Here is a 14678-nt window from a genome sequence, read left to right as displayed (position 1 = left end):
CTCAGATATCCATACTTGAGTTACTTAAAATTTTTCCAAAATACAAAGATATCTTGGAACAAGCACTTATCGAAACAAATGTTCCAAATGATCTGGACATTGACCGATTCCAAGCCATGGTGTCTCACATGACAGTGCCGCATAACATATCCTTTTCCAAACACGATGATGTCTCCATCAAACATCTGCATAATACCTTGATCCATATCAAAGTCTTAGTGTATAAACATCAAGTAAAAAGAGTGTTAATAGATGGAGGAGCTGGTCTCAATATCTATACTTTAAAGCTTATCTGTGCATTGAGCTTCTCTGAGCAGTCTATTGATCTGAAAAAGAAAATCACCATCAAAGCCTATGATGATGAAGAGAGGTCATCCGTAGGAACAATAATATTGCCTATTCAGGTAGGACCTATACAAAAGGACACCATGTACCAAGTCTTGGACATAGACTTGACATACAATATACTATTGGGTCATCCATGGATCCATGAAATGCAAGCGTTGCCTTCCACATACCATCAATGTATCAAGTTCCTTTAAAATGGACAACAAATTTCCGTATTTGTAGATAATAACCCTTTTCAGTATTGAAATGTCATGGGTGCAACTCAAGATAGCCTAGTTCCACACAATAAGAAGGCCCAAGCTTCCTTAGCATCCAATCCTCATCAAGAAGAACTCAAGTCTCTATCCATAGGCTTTAAGAAAAAAATGAAAATCAAGGACCAAGGCATGGGGGAATATTGTTTTGAACCCCTATGTCTATCAAAATTGTCAACGTCACCAAAATCTTATGGACAACCTTTTGCATCAAGACATCAAGCAACACAACCCATCACCAAGTTTGATGGTAAATTTATCCAGCTGGGCACACTGGTCGATGAATCAGAAGACAAAGACATCCTTAGTTGGCTATAGAGGGATGAAGAAGAAGTCAGAGCTGCTACCATGGAAATGACTATACCAACAAAATAGTATGGAAATGGGTTCTAGATCATGCAACAGATGGGATATAATGGAAAAGGACCTATTGGCAAGTGCCAAGAAGATATTATAGAACCCTTATAACCTCCTTTACAATTTGCAAGAGACAAAAGAGGACTTGGGTATGGGAAACATGTTTCGCCTATGCAAAAACAAAATAACCATAAAAATCCTCAGTGCAGAACAAAGAAAAAATATAATGAAGACTCATGGAAAGAAGCACTATACCAAGTAGCAAAAATGAAAAGAAAAGAGCAAAATCATCAAGAAAATAAGAAATGACAAGAAGAACTAGCCATTCAAAGGGAGGAAGCTTCTTATAAGAAAGTACATCATGTGCAAGAACCTAATCAAACCAAGGTGGAGCGACCCCCTAAAGAAATTACTACTCACCGAAGGGAAACAATGTATGAACAAATGCAAAGAGTACAAGCAAGCTCCGATTCTGAATCAAAACAATCTACAAAACTGGTGTCAATCATAAAAAATATTTTCTCAATCGTTAGAAATCTTTTCTCACCATACAACATACTTGTCAGAAGTAGCAAGATAACCTGGGATAGTAATTTTGAAACTGATTCTAATGAATATGAGTGGGGTAGTTGTTCTGATGTTACTAAGGATATTGAGGTAGATAACATCCACTGATACACATCCCTTTCTTAGTAGAGACAAGGCATAGAATCTTTACTACTTGAATTTGGACCACGACATATCTACGAGGCTAGTGAGAAGAAGAAGTGACAATATGAACAAGTAAGAATCGAAGATAATACCATCGAAGACCTTGACAATATCATAGACCTCACCAGTATCCCAAACAACTATAATGATGACTCTATCATGAAACTTACCATGGCTAATCTTAACCCACCAAATGAATCTTTACTACTCATATATCTTGATCGCATAGACTAGGAAGAACCTGAACATCATGATATACCAATATTCCTAGATGATGAATCCATTGTCCAATACCTATGTTTGGTCAACCCAGAAAAATGCTCTACTAGTGAGCAAAATAACAAAACCTGCAATCAAGGGAGTGTCAAGTCTCTCAGTTGTAAAAATGAAATAAACAAAGGATCTAATGGTCAAAACTAGTCAATGGCAGTATTAGATCACAAAAAATAAAGGATGCATTTGAGGGTGAAAACCTTTTTGAGGCACCTAAAGATAGGAGACTTGACACTATCAATACTATGATAGCATCAAGAAAGGTCACCCATATTGATTGACCCAACTCAATCAATAAACATTGGTACTGAGAGAGCAATCAAAACCATACATCTGGCAGAATCACTCACAAAAGAGGAACAACCAGATTTTATCAAATTCTTCAAGTAAAAAAAAATCAATTTTGCTTGGTCTTATGCTGACATGCCCATAATAGATCTGAATCTAATCATGCATCACTTACCCATTGCTCCAAGAGCTAAGCTAGTCAAGCAAAAATTAAGAAAGATGAATCCGCATGTGGCATTATTTGTCAAAGCAGAACTAAAGAAGTTATTAAATGTCTGATTCATCTGACCTATAGACTATGTTGAATGGATCTCAAACATTGTACCAGTTTCAAAACTTGACAGAAGCATTAGAATATGCACGGATTTTAGAGATGTCAACAACGCATGTTCGAAGGATGGCTTTCCTTTGTCAAGGATTGACATAACTGTGGATCTAACAACAGGCCACACAATGTTATCATTAATGGATGATTTCTCTGGCTATAATCAAATTAGGATAGCCCAAGAGGATCAAGATAAAACTACATTTACCTATCCATGGGGAACATTATTGGCATTCTAAACTCTTATGAGAATAGTTGATGTTGTCATTGATGGCAACCAACTAGCAACCATCTGGCAACCAACTGGTAGATACCGACACCAGCAATAGATTTCTACATACACCAGTGGGCACTTCATCGACATCGACAACAATGCATACTGACACTTAGGCCGACATGGAATAAACTTTTGTTTATTGTATTTTAATGTAAATATATTTTTTAAGGCAACATGGTATACTGTAATAGACTCATATATGTATGAGATCTTATAGGTAATTTTAAATATGGCATGAGAGATAGAGAAGAGCGAGATATGATGTATAATTTTGTATAAGGTGATATAGTTGACAGCGAAGGTTTTTGTTATTGATTGAGCTTAAACCGGTACTGAACCTGGCATGCGAGATTATGTTTTGAAGCAGTACATTGTGTTGGATTTTGATAGTCCATTTTGTAGTCGGTGTGACTCTTTATTGAGCAGTGAGCTCTAGGTTGTTGGCCTCCCTGTATGTGCAGGCCCCTCATTGTAATTAGTATTTATTCATTGGCCAGTGAGTAAATATTGTGGGTCACAAATCCCATCGAAGTTTTTCCCACACTGGGTTTCCTTGTTAAATATCTTGTGTTATGGTGTGTTTTTTATGTTGTCTCTATTATTCTTATTTGCTGCATTAATTCTTATTTACCAGTACGCTATTTTGGGATGCAAAGTTTGAAATAAGTATAAATATTTTGCTAACAGGTTAGACACTGATTCACCCCCCTTCTCAGTATCTTTGGGATTATCATTAAATCCAACAATTGGTATTAGAACCTGGTCCTCTATTTTCAAAAGCCTAACAACTTGAGGAATATTCTGACACTGGTACAGATGGAGAACTTAAGAAAACAGTTGGAAGGAGCTCTTGAAGATTTTGATGCAGAGAAATTGAAGAATATCAAACTTGAAGATGATCTAAGGATTGCACAGGAATTCATTAAAGGACTTCAAGATAACTTTGCTATAGCACAAAATAAAAGAAAAGAACTTCATGAGAAGATGCAAAATGATGATGATGATGAAAAAGAAACTCTTAGAGACATTGCAAACAAGTTGAGACAAGAAAACAATAATATGAAGAATGAAATGCAAGATATGACTATGAGGTTATGTAAAGATATTGAAGATAGGAAGAAGAATGAAGAAGACTTGACTACGAGATTTAATGATGCTGGAAATGAAAATCAGAGACTTAGTCATGAAAATGATATGTTGAAGACATATCTGATTCACATGCAACATGATAAAACTGAGCTTTTGAGACAAGTTGGAATTCTAGAAAATGAGTTGGCTATTGCAAATAAACACAAAGACAAGTTCAAGAAAATTTTAGAGGAGCTTGATGACATGCTGAAAAGTCAAAAGCCTAATGGAGATACAAATGGACTTGAATTTGAACATGGAGAAAGTTCTGGTACTGGAAACAATAAAGATCAGAACAAATCAGTAAGACAACCTAATGCTTATAAATTTAATGGCAAATGTTTCAATTGCAACAATTATGGTCACAAAGTAAATCAGTGTAGATTTAGAAATAATTGGAATATGAACTCACCCACTGGTCAATGTTCCAAATGCATCAAAGTTGGTCATAATTTAGAAAACTACAGAATGAATGTGAAATGCTATGTTTGTGGAAGATTTGGCCATTTATCTAATCAATGTAGATCACAAACTGGTCAAGGATATGGAAAGGCTATTCAGAGAAATAATGTGACTTGTTATGCGTGTAACAAGATTGGACATATTGCAAAATTTTGTAGAAGCAAGAATGCACCAACAAACAGTATGAGATCTAGCTTGAAGGGAAAAGAGAAGGTAGAAGAAGTAAAGCAAGAATTTTCTAAACAATGGATCAGCAAGAGTGATCAGAGAACTGATAAAACTATATCTTCACCGGTAGAATAGAGTAACTCTCCACCGACAGGAGCCTATTCATCTAACTAAGGAATAATCCCTTGGGGGGTATGGCAGCGAATTGAAAAACATGCATTCTACCCTCGGTTGATGGTGAGAAGATACATTTCTTCTTTACTGGCATGTGTGATAATTTTTCACTTAACCGACAAGCATTTAATGAAGTTTTAGAGAACTTTTTGGCTATAAAGCATCAAGAAACCCTCATTTCAAACTCACTGAACATTCAAACTTTTTGTGAGTGCGAAATCAAGCAAAGGCATTCAAGGCGAGTCTGAGAAGTGTCTTTCAAGCATTCAGCAAACATCCAGATAAGAGGTATTTTTCATAATGGCTGCTTCATCTTCTGTTCCTAAATTTATTCTAAACCCCACCCTTGTGGAGGATGTGAAATGCCATAGGCCTGTATTCAAAATAATTCCTAAGATTGCAAAGCTAGATGACTCTGTAGGAGCTTTTTCAAAAATACCTAAGGGTGTAGCATTTGTAGAAGACCCTAGGATTTACATACATTGCAATATAGAAGATCTAGGATCTGAGGAGTTAATGAAAATGTTTAATAATGTCATTTGTGATGAACATGGAATTTTTAAACCCAAACATAAGATTGTGGAAACTTTAGGTTTTGTGGAATACCAAATATCTCTCAATTTCCAGAGGAAGTGGTAAGGATTGTATTGAGTAGAGCACATGGAGAATTCTTATGGTTGGATTTTGTTTGTAAGATAACCCAACAAGCAATTAGGGTAGTTACTAGTTTACCCTCAACCGATAGTAGACCTGATAAGACAAAGAAGATTCCCAACAAAATGGTGACAATCCTAACCAGAAAAACATTTGATAATAGATCACTTAGAGTAAATGACATTAAGGACATTAATGTGAGATATGTAAGTATGGTCCTTGGATACAAAGCCACACATGCTAACAGACTCAATTTTGTTTCCAGTCTTTGTATTTATAGTGCATATGAAATGATAAACAACAATGCTAAGATAGATGTGTGTGAATGGTTAAAAGATGAGCTTATTGATAACTTGAAAAAGATTAAGGGAGACAAAAAGGGTACTTTCCACTTTGGAAACCTTCTGGTATGTTTGATGTTATATTTCACCAAAGAGATCCTCGGTACAGGAAACAAAGACTTTGGTTATGATATACTGGTAAGAAAACGACTACAGGAAGATTTTACCGGCATGGAAACTGATAGAGATAATATCATTGTTGGTGTAAATAATTATTCAACTTGGATATTATTACACCTTACTTACGTTTACTTAGGTACATGTATTTCATAGTAGTTTGGGTATGAGACACTTGGGTGTTTGTGCCACATTGGGATAGTGTGTGTAGGAGAATTTCCACCTTTTATGGTGCTATCTTGTTGTTACACTCCACATTCAGTGGGTGATCAACCTCATGTGGAATATTATATTGTTTCTCCTACCTACCCACACCTATTTCCTACCTACCCTTGTTTCTTATTGAGCCACATGTCATTTTTGTGTGCTCACATATCCATATAGCCTTGCCTATATAAGCAGGATCATATTCATTGTATGTAATGATTGATGATCCAGTTGATCAGTATTTTCATCTTGATAGATTACAGTTTACTTCTATCATATATTTTGTCTCTCTTATTTGTGCATTCTATTGCCTCTTGATCTTGGCAAAATATCACATGGTTTCAGAGCCATTAGAGTGTCATTGGTTTTCTAATTGAGAGAAATTTGATGTTATTTGGGGTTGTGTATTTTGGAGTTTTCTATTGCAGGTTACTATTGAAGCTTGATGGGTCAAATCTGAGGTTACCATTGGATTGAAGAGGATCAAGAAAGTCAATTTTACCTTTTGTGTCCAAATCGAACTTCAGATGCCAAATCTAGAGGCATTTGAAGTTTGATGCTGTGGTGGAAATTTTCCAGAAATTATAATTTTGTAGGCATTTTTCAAATAGCGATATCTCACTCATTCGGAATCAGTTTTTTGAGATTTTTTTTTGGTTTTGGAGTAGAATTTCATGATCTATACAGTGGTGTAGGATTTTTTTGATTTTTGGATACGGGTTTTTTAGAAATCATGAATTCCTAATTTTTACAACTTTGGAGGCTTCGTTTGGGCTCATATGGACTCCTTTTTAGGTGTCATTTTTTTTGAAAGTGCATATTTTTTCATCTACTTTCATAATATACCATCTGCTTGTAGTGATTTTAAGTAGAAATTGTACTTTCAGTATTTGGCCATTTTTAGCATATTTGGTACTTGGATTTTGCTTGGATCTTAGTTTAGATCACTAGTGTTAGTTTGTTAGTTTGTTAGCTTGGACAACTATTTGTCCATTTGCTAAATAATTAGTAAATAATTGTTTGCTAACAAATGTAGTTAGAGTTCAAACAATTCTTATTTATTATTTGACTATTTTTAGAAACTTCTAGCAACCAATTTGGTTAGGGTTGTTTAGTTGTTTTAATCTCAGCCGTTGATTGAGAATTAATCTCGGTCATTGGTTTTCCAATGAGAGTAGTATATAAGGGGGTCAGGGGGCATTTGGAAAACAATGAATGAATGAATTGTGTGAAGAACTTGCAGTGTTAGCAAGTAGTCTTGCAATGTTAGCGAGGGCACAGTGATAGCATTGGGATAGTAGCAGGGTGGAATCTCAGCAAGAGAAATTGGGAGGTCGTCGAAGCTCTGCCAGTAATAGGCAAACAGTATTTGTATCTCTTGATTTGTTGTAGTTAATATATATTCCTCATCTGCAGTACTAGTTTTCGCTTTGGGCTTTTTCCAAGGACAATTGTCTGGAAATATCGTGTCATTGTGTTACATATTTATTTCTGCCTATTTTTATTTGTGAAGTTGTAGTTGTGTTATTTTCCAATATTTGTTGATCAAATAATCTATTAAAGATAGGAGGTTAATAATCAGTAACTGCAATAGAGTTTTCACATGGTATCAAAGCTTTATTAAGGGTAGAAGAGATTTACCCTAGGTGAAGGAAAATAAGGGTTTATAAAACCTAGTTTCACCTCTTTATAATTTTTATTTGCTTTAACTTTTGAGATGGCCTTAGTTGGTTTAAGAGATCAGGACAGATTGGATGGAGCCTCTAATTTTTGTGTCTGGAAAGCCAAAATTTCTTTATTGCTAGAAGAGAATGGTATCAAGGAATATGTTACCACTGTTGTGACTGTACCTACAAATGCAACACAACTTACAGCATACAAGAAGGATGATTCTAGGGTGAGGAGGCTAATCCTTGATGGTGTCAAGGACCATATAGTTCCACATATTGTAGAGTTAGATACTGCAAAGAAGATGTGGGATGCCATTCTAAATCTATACCAGAATGCTACCACTAATTGGAAGCTGATTCTCAAAGAAAAGCTGAGGAATACCCGAATGAATAAGCAAGAAGACATGATGAGTTACCTCACTAGTCTCGGACTTGTCAAGGATGAGTTAGTGGCTATTGGAGATAAACCAAGTGATGATGAGCTAGTACGGATAGCCCTAAATGGGTTTTCTAAGCAATGGGATGTCTTTGTTCAAGTTGTTAATGGACGAGACACCTTACCAAGTTGGGATCAACTTTGGAGTGACTTCACTCGGGAGGAGCCAACAATAAGAGTCAGAAAAGTGAGGCAGAATAGGAGAAAGTTGCCCTAGTAGGTAAAGGAAAAGCAAAGAAGGGGTCCAACAAAGGATCAAATCCACAAGGTGAGAAGAAGAAGAATGACTTGTTGAAGATCAAGAGCTACGACTGTCACGAGTATGGCCACTATGTCAGTGATTGCCTAGAAAGGAAGAAGAATGACAAGAAAGGCAAGAAGCAAGTTGCAGCTTCAGCAAGTGCAGATGAGCTCTCGAATAGAATGGAAGATGAGTTTGCACTCATAGCGTGTATGGTTAGCTCAACCTCACAGAGTGTTTGGTACATAGATAGTGGGGTGTCATTTCATATGACAGGAGTTAGAGAATACTTCTCTAGTTATAAGGAGGAGAGCACCAAAATCCAGATCTCTATGGGAAACATGTCCAAACTCAACTCAATTGGGAAAGGGACTGTTCAGTTTTAGAGTGAGAATGGTAAGATGATTCCTCTTCATGATGTGTTGCATGTTCCAGGCTTAGGGATAAATTTGATTTCTGTATCTGTCCTTCGCGATAAAGGGTACAATGTACTCTTTAGAGGGGCACATGTATTGATTAAGCATAAGGATTGGAAATCACCCATAGCTATTGGAGTTAGGAGGGGTTGACATTATAGGTTGCAGTTCGATACTCCTAAGGCACTCATGAGCAGCAGTAATCCTAGAGATCTTGGAGAGCTATGGCATAGGAGGATGGGCCATATACATCATGGAGCACTTAAATTGCTTCATGAGACTGTGACAGGTGTTCTAGAGGTGAGCACAGAGCATGATGATGTATGTAAGGGATGTGTGTTGGGGAATTTTGTGAAAGCACCTTTTCCAAGGAGTGACACTAGATCCAAGGGTGTTCTTGATCTAGTACATTTAGATGTATGTGGACCAATGTCGACAAAATCTCTCAAAGGGTATGAGTACTTTAGTACTTTTATTGATGATTTCTCTAGGAAGACCTGGATATACTTCTTGAAGACCAAGGATGAGGTTTTCAATCACTTCCAAGAGTTCAAGGCTCTTGTGGAGAACTCGATAGGAAGGAAGATAAAGGTTCTTCAGTCAGACAGTGGAGGCGAGTACAAAGGGAATGAATTCCAAGAGTTTTGTACTAGGGAAGGAATCAAGAGAGAGTGGACTACTCCTTACAACCTGCAACAGAATGGGGTTGTTGAGAGGAAGAATCGGTCCATATCGGTGGCAGCAAGGGCTATGCTACATGATCAGGACCTGCCCAGTTACTTATGGGTAGAAGCATGTAGTACGATAGTATACATACAAAATAGGGTTCCACATAAGGTGCTAGGGAAGATGACACCAGACGAAGCATTCACTGGGAAGAAGCTAGATGTTAGTCACTTCAGGATCTTTGGGATTTTGGCATATTGTCACATTCCAAAGGATACACATACCAAGTTAGATCAGACTACAGAAAGAGGGTACTTTGTGGGGTACAGTGAAACCTCAAAGGCATATTGGATATTCATTCCAGGGACTAGGCAAATTATTGTTCGACATGATGTCAAGTTCATGGAGGACAAGGCATTTAGAAGGTCTAGAGATTTGCTAGCAGATGATCAGAGTGAGTAGCCAACACAAGCTCCAAGGATCACTCAACCGAATCAAGGTCAGCAAAGCTCTAGTATAGTTACTAGTACAAGCATAGGCTCAAGAGGTGAGAGTTCTCAGAGTATGGAGCAATAGGTGCAAGAAGAGATGCATCAAGAAGACATGGAGGTTGATATTTCATCTTCTACAGTTGGCAGCAACAACCGTAAGGTTCAACAGACACAAAGAAATACTCAGAAGTTAGTGGGTACTCCTAGGAGGAGTAGTAGACAATGAAAACAACCAACCAAGTTTGATGACTATGTTACATTAGTTAGTTAGTTGGTAGATAGTGAACCTTCTAGCTATCAGGAGGTTGCACAACATCAAGTGTGGCAAGATGCTATAGTTGAGGAGTATACTTCAATTATGCAGAATGATGTTTGGGAGGTAGTGCCTAGACCAATGGATAGAGCTGTGGTTTGATCACATTGGATCTATAAGATCAAGCATGGTACAAATGGTAGCATCGAGAAATACAAGGCAAGGTTTGTGGCAAAAGGGTTCTCTCAGAAGGAGGGAATAGACTATGAAGAGACATTTTCTCTAGTTGTCAGGTATACTTCTATATAAGCTATAATCTCAATTTCAACACAAATGAGATGGCAGATCCATCAAATGGATGTCAAGACAACATTCCTCAATGGTGAGTTGAAAGAGGAGGTATACATAGAACAACCAGAAGGCTTTGTAGCACACAGCAAAGAGACCCACGTGTGTAGATTAAAGAGAGCTTTGTACGGACTCAAGCAGGCTCCCAGAGCATGGTATGAACGCATTGATAGTTACTTTCAAGAAATGGGCTTTGTGAAGAGTGAGGCGGATGCTAACCTCTACTACTTGGTGGTTGGGGGTGAGATTCTCATTCTTGTCCTATATGTGGATGACTTGTTTCTAACTGGTTCACTAGGACTCATAGAGGAGTGCAAGAGGGACCCTGCAGTGGAGTTCGAGATGAAAGATTTGGGACTTATGCACTACTTTCTAGGTATGGAGGTAAGGTAGACAGATGGAGATATTTTCCTTAGGCAAGGGAAATATTGCATCGAAATCTTGAAGAGGTTCAAGATGGAAGATTGCAAAGCCATGTCTACACCTATGATCACAAATTGGAGGAAGGTAGACACATCCAGAGAGAAGGATGTAGATCCCACCTTATACAGGAAGTTGATTGGTTCTCTCATGTATTTGGTCAATACCAGGCTAGATATAGAATTTGTAGTTAACTCTCTTAGTCAATTCATGGTTGAGCCAAAGGGAGTGCATTGGATAGTAGCAAAGCATGTGTTGCATTATTTGTGAGGTACAATCGAGTATGGGATTAGATATGCTTGAGGTGAAGGAATTAGGTTGATGGGTTATATTGATGTAGATTGGGTAGGCAGTACAACAAACAAGAGAAGCACTTTAGGGTGTTGTTTTAGTTTGGGTTCAGGAGTTGTCTCTTGGTTCAGTAGGAAGTAGAAGTTTGTGGCTCTGAGTTCTGTAGAGTCAGAATCCATAGCAGCTAGCATGGCGACATGTGAAGCTATATGGCTTCAAAAGTTGCTAGTAGCCTTGTTTGGTCAAAAGGTGGAGACTACAGTGATACACTGTGACAATCAGAGTTGCATTGAGTTGACTAAGAATCCAGTGTTTCATGATAGGTCAAAACATATAGACATCAGGTATCACTTCATCAGAGATTGTGTACTGCGTGGAGTTGTTCAGCTACAGTTTATACCTAGAAATCAGCAGGTAGCAGACATTCTGACAAAGGCATTGGGGAAGGCAAAATTCATCTTCTTTAGAGAGAAGTTGGGTGTCATGCAGAACAACTTCCTCATTAAGAGGGAGTGTTAGTTTGTTAGTTTGTCAGCTTGGACAATTGTTTGTCCATTTGCTAAATAATTAGTAAATAATTGTTTGCTAACAAATGTAGTTAGAGTTCAAACAATTCTTATTAATTATTTGACTCTTTTTAGAAACTTCTAGAAACCAATTTGGTTAGGGTTGTTTAGTTGTTTTCATCTCAGTCATTGATTGAGAATTAATCTCGGTCATTGGTTTTCCAATGAGAGTAGTATATAAGGGGGTTAGGGGGCATTTGGGAAACAATGAATGAATGAATAAATGAATTGTGTGAAGAACTTGCAGTGTTAGCAAGGGCGCAGTGATAGCATTGGGATAGTAGCGGGGTGGAATCTCAACAGGAGAAATTGGGAGGTCGTCGAAGCTCTGCTGGTAACAGGTAAGCAATATTTGTATCTCTTGATTTGCTATAGTTAATATATATTCCTCATCTACAGTACTGGTTTTCCCTTCAGGGTTTTTCTAGGGACAATTGTCTAGAAATATCGTGTCATTGTGTTACATATTTCTTTCTGCCTATTTTTATTTGTGAAGATGTAGTTGTGTTTTTTTCCAATATTTGTTGATCAAATAATCTATTAAAGATAGGAGGTTGATAATCAGTAACTGCAATAGAGTTTTCACAACTAGCAGTATTTGTTGAAGTCTCTTAGATCTCATTTTGAGAAGTTGTAAATTGAAATCAAAAGTCCACTTTGCCTTGTTTTGCAAGTGGCCCATTGTATACGCACTAAGTATGAAGTGCCAAAATCACCATTTTGGGGGGATTTCTTGATTGAGTATTTTGGGGGGGGGTGTCTTGTGTGATTGTGCCTCTCTCTATCTTGAATTTTTTCATTTTGGTGCTATGGGTTCTCCTAAATTCCCACTTTTAACTCCTCATAATTATGCATCATGGAAAATTAAGGCATGCAGTAAACTAATGGAAAAAGGACTCATTCATTATGTAAATGAAACTATTACAACACCACCTGATCCTAAGGCTGATACTAATGCTCAAATTGAATGGCTTACTAAGAATGCTATGGCACTTGGAACTCTTAGAAAGTATGTATCAGATGACCTCATTTTTCACATTGATAAGTGTACAACAATTAAAGAGGCTTGGGATATTTTTCAAAAATTGTATGGTCAAGTTGATGAGATTAAGAGCTACAAGCTTGATAGTGAACTCACAACTTTGGATCCCAAGGATTTTGATACAATCCAAGATTATGTCACAAAAGAAACTGAGCTAAGAGAAAAGCTAAAGGATTGTGGAATTGATAAAAAGGATTCTCAATTGATTTATAACTTGTTGGAAAAGCTTCCTTTAGAGTATGCGACCTTTGTATCTAGCTTTCACACCCATAAGTTAGCTCAAGGTTCCTCATACACTTCTCCCTCATTTTATTCATTCACAGAGATGTTGATACTTGAGCAATCTAAGTTGACCACAATGGGGATTCTCAATACTTCAAAGTCACAAGCTTTGGTGGCTAACAAAGGGAATCAAAGTAGTCAAGGAAAAGGCAAGAATCAAAAGCAACCTAAGTCAAAACCACAACAAGATGGAGCACAATCTTCCTCTCCACAACAAGGTGATTCACTATTCTCACCTAAGAGGAAATCATATAAGGACAATCTTTTTTATGGATATTGCAAAAAGTCAGGACATGATGAACATCATTGTTATAAGAAGGATATTGATGAGTTGAAGAATCTTCTTGAGAAGAATAGAATCAACCTACCTTCTAGAATGTCTACATCGGCCTCTTCTTCCAAGGATAAAGGAAAGGATCACTCTTTTGGGATAGATAAAGGAAAGGGACAAGCTCTTTGTGCTACTACAAGTCATGATTTAGGGAGATGGCTTCTAGATTTAGGGGTTTCTCATCATATGGCATCTTTGCAATCTATGTTTCTACATTTGAGCCTTGCCACATGCCACAGATTTTGATGGGCAATCATACATACATGGATGTGATTGGGAAAGGATCTATTTCCATTGGGGACAACTCCTTCAATGATGTGTTGTGTGTACCCCACTTGACAAATAATCTTCTTTCCATCTATCAAATCACACATGGGGCAACTAGGAAAATTGTGGAGTTCACACCTGATTTAGTTATCATTAGAGACTTGGAGAGTGGAGCTATCATTGCGACTGGGATAGTTGATCATGCATCTCGGTTGTACTCTTTTTCAGATTTTGGTCCTATTGATAAGGTTGGTTCTTCCTATGTTAATGATTCATATTTTGAGGAGAACTTTGGGCATTCTAACTTGGGGATTCTCACATGTGACCCCATCTTGAGCCTTGCATTTCATCTCCTTCTATTGATATCACACCACCTATTGCACCTGATGATGTAGCTAGTGCGACAGTTTTGCCTTCTTATGATCTAGCTTCATTTGATTGGGATGCCTACTTGACAAACATTGCAGGTTTGTTTGTGGAGTCCTACATTGCAGATTTGGGAGACACCATTCATGACATTCATCTTCTCTTTGATGAATATGATCCTTCTTTGATTGTTGCGAGGGATAACTCTCACCCTCTTGTGCATTCTCTACATGATCAATCTTTAGAGGTTGACATGATTTTGGATACTTTTGTAAAACACTTGGATGAGGTCTCTTTATCTTTTGAGGAGACATATGAGTCTTTGGATATTGTTCTACATTCATCTCCACTAGATCTTGGAGTGCCTTTTTCAGCAGTGTGGCATAGTTTACCACCTTTGGAGGGGGTACCTTTCAGCATCAACATGGGGACACTTGAGCAGTTTTCAGAGATTACTTTCATCATGAGTAATTTTGCTTCATCTTCCCTTCATGGTTGGAGAGACTTC

The sequence above is a fragment of the Cryptomeria japonica genome, chromosome 7, assembly GCF_030272615.1.
Source record: "Cryptomeria japonica chromosome 7, Sugi_1.0, whole genome shotgun sequence".
NCBI lineage: Eukaryota > Viridiplantae > Streptophyta > Pinopsida > Cupressales > Cupressaceae > Cryptomeria > Cryptomeria japonica.
Note: the sequence above shows the minus strand (reverse complement) of the source record.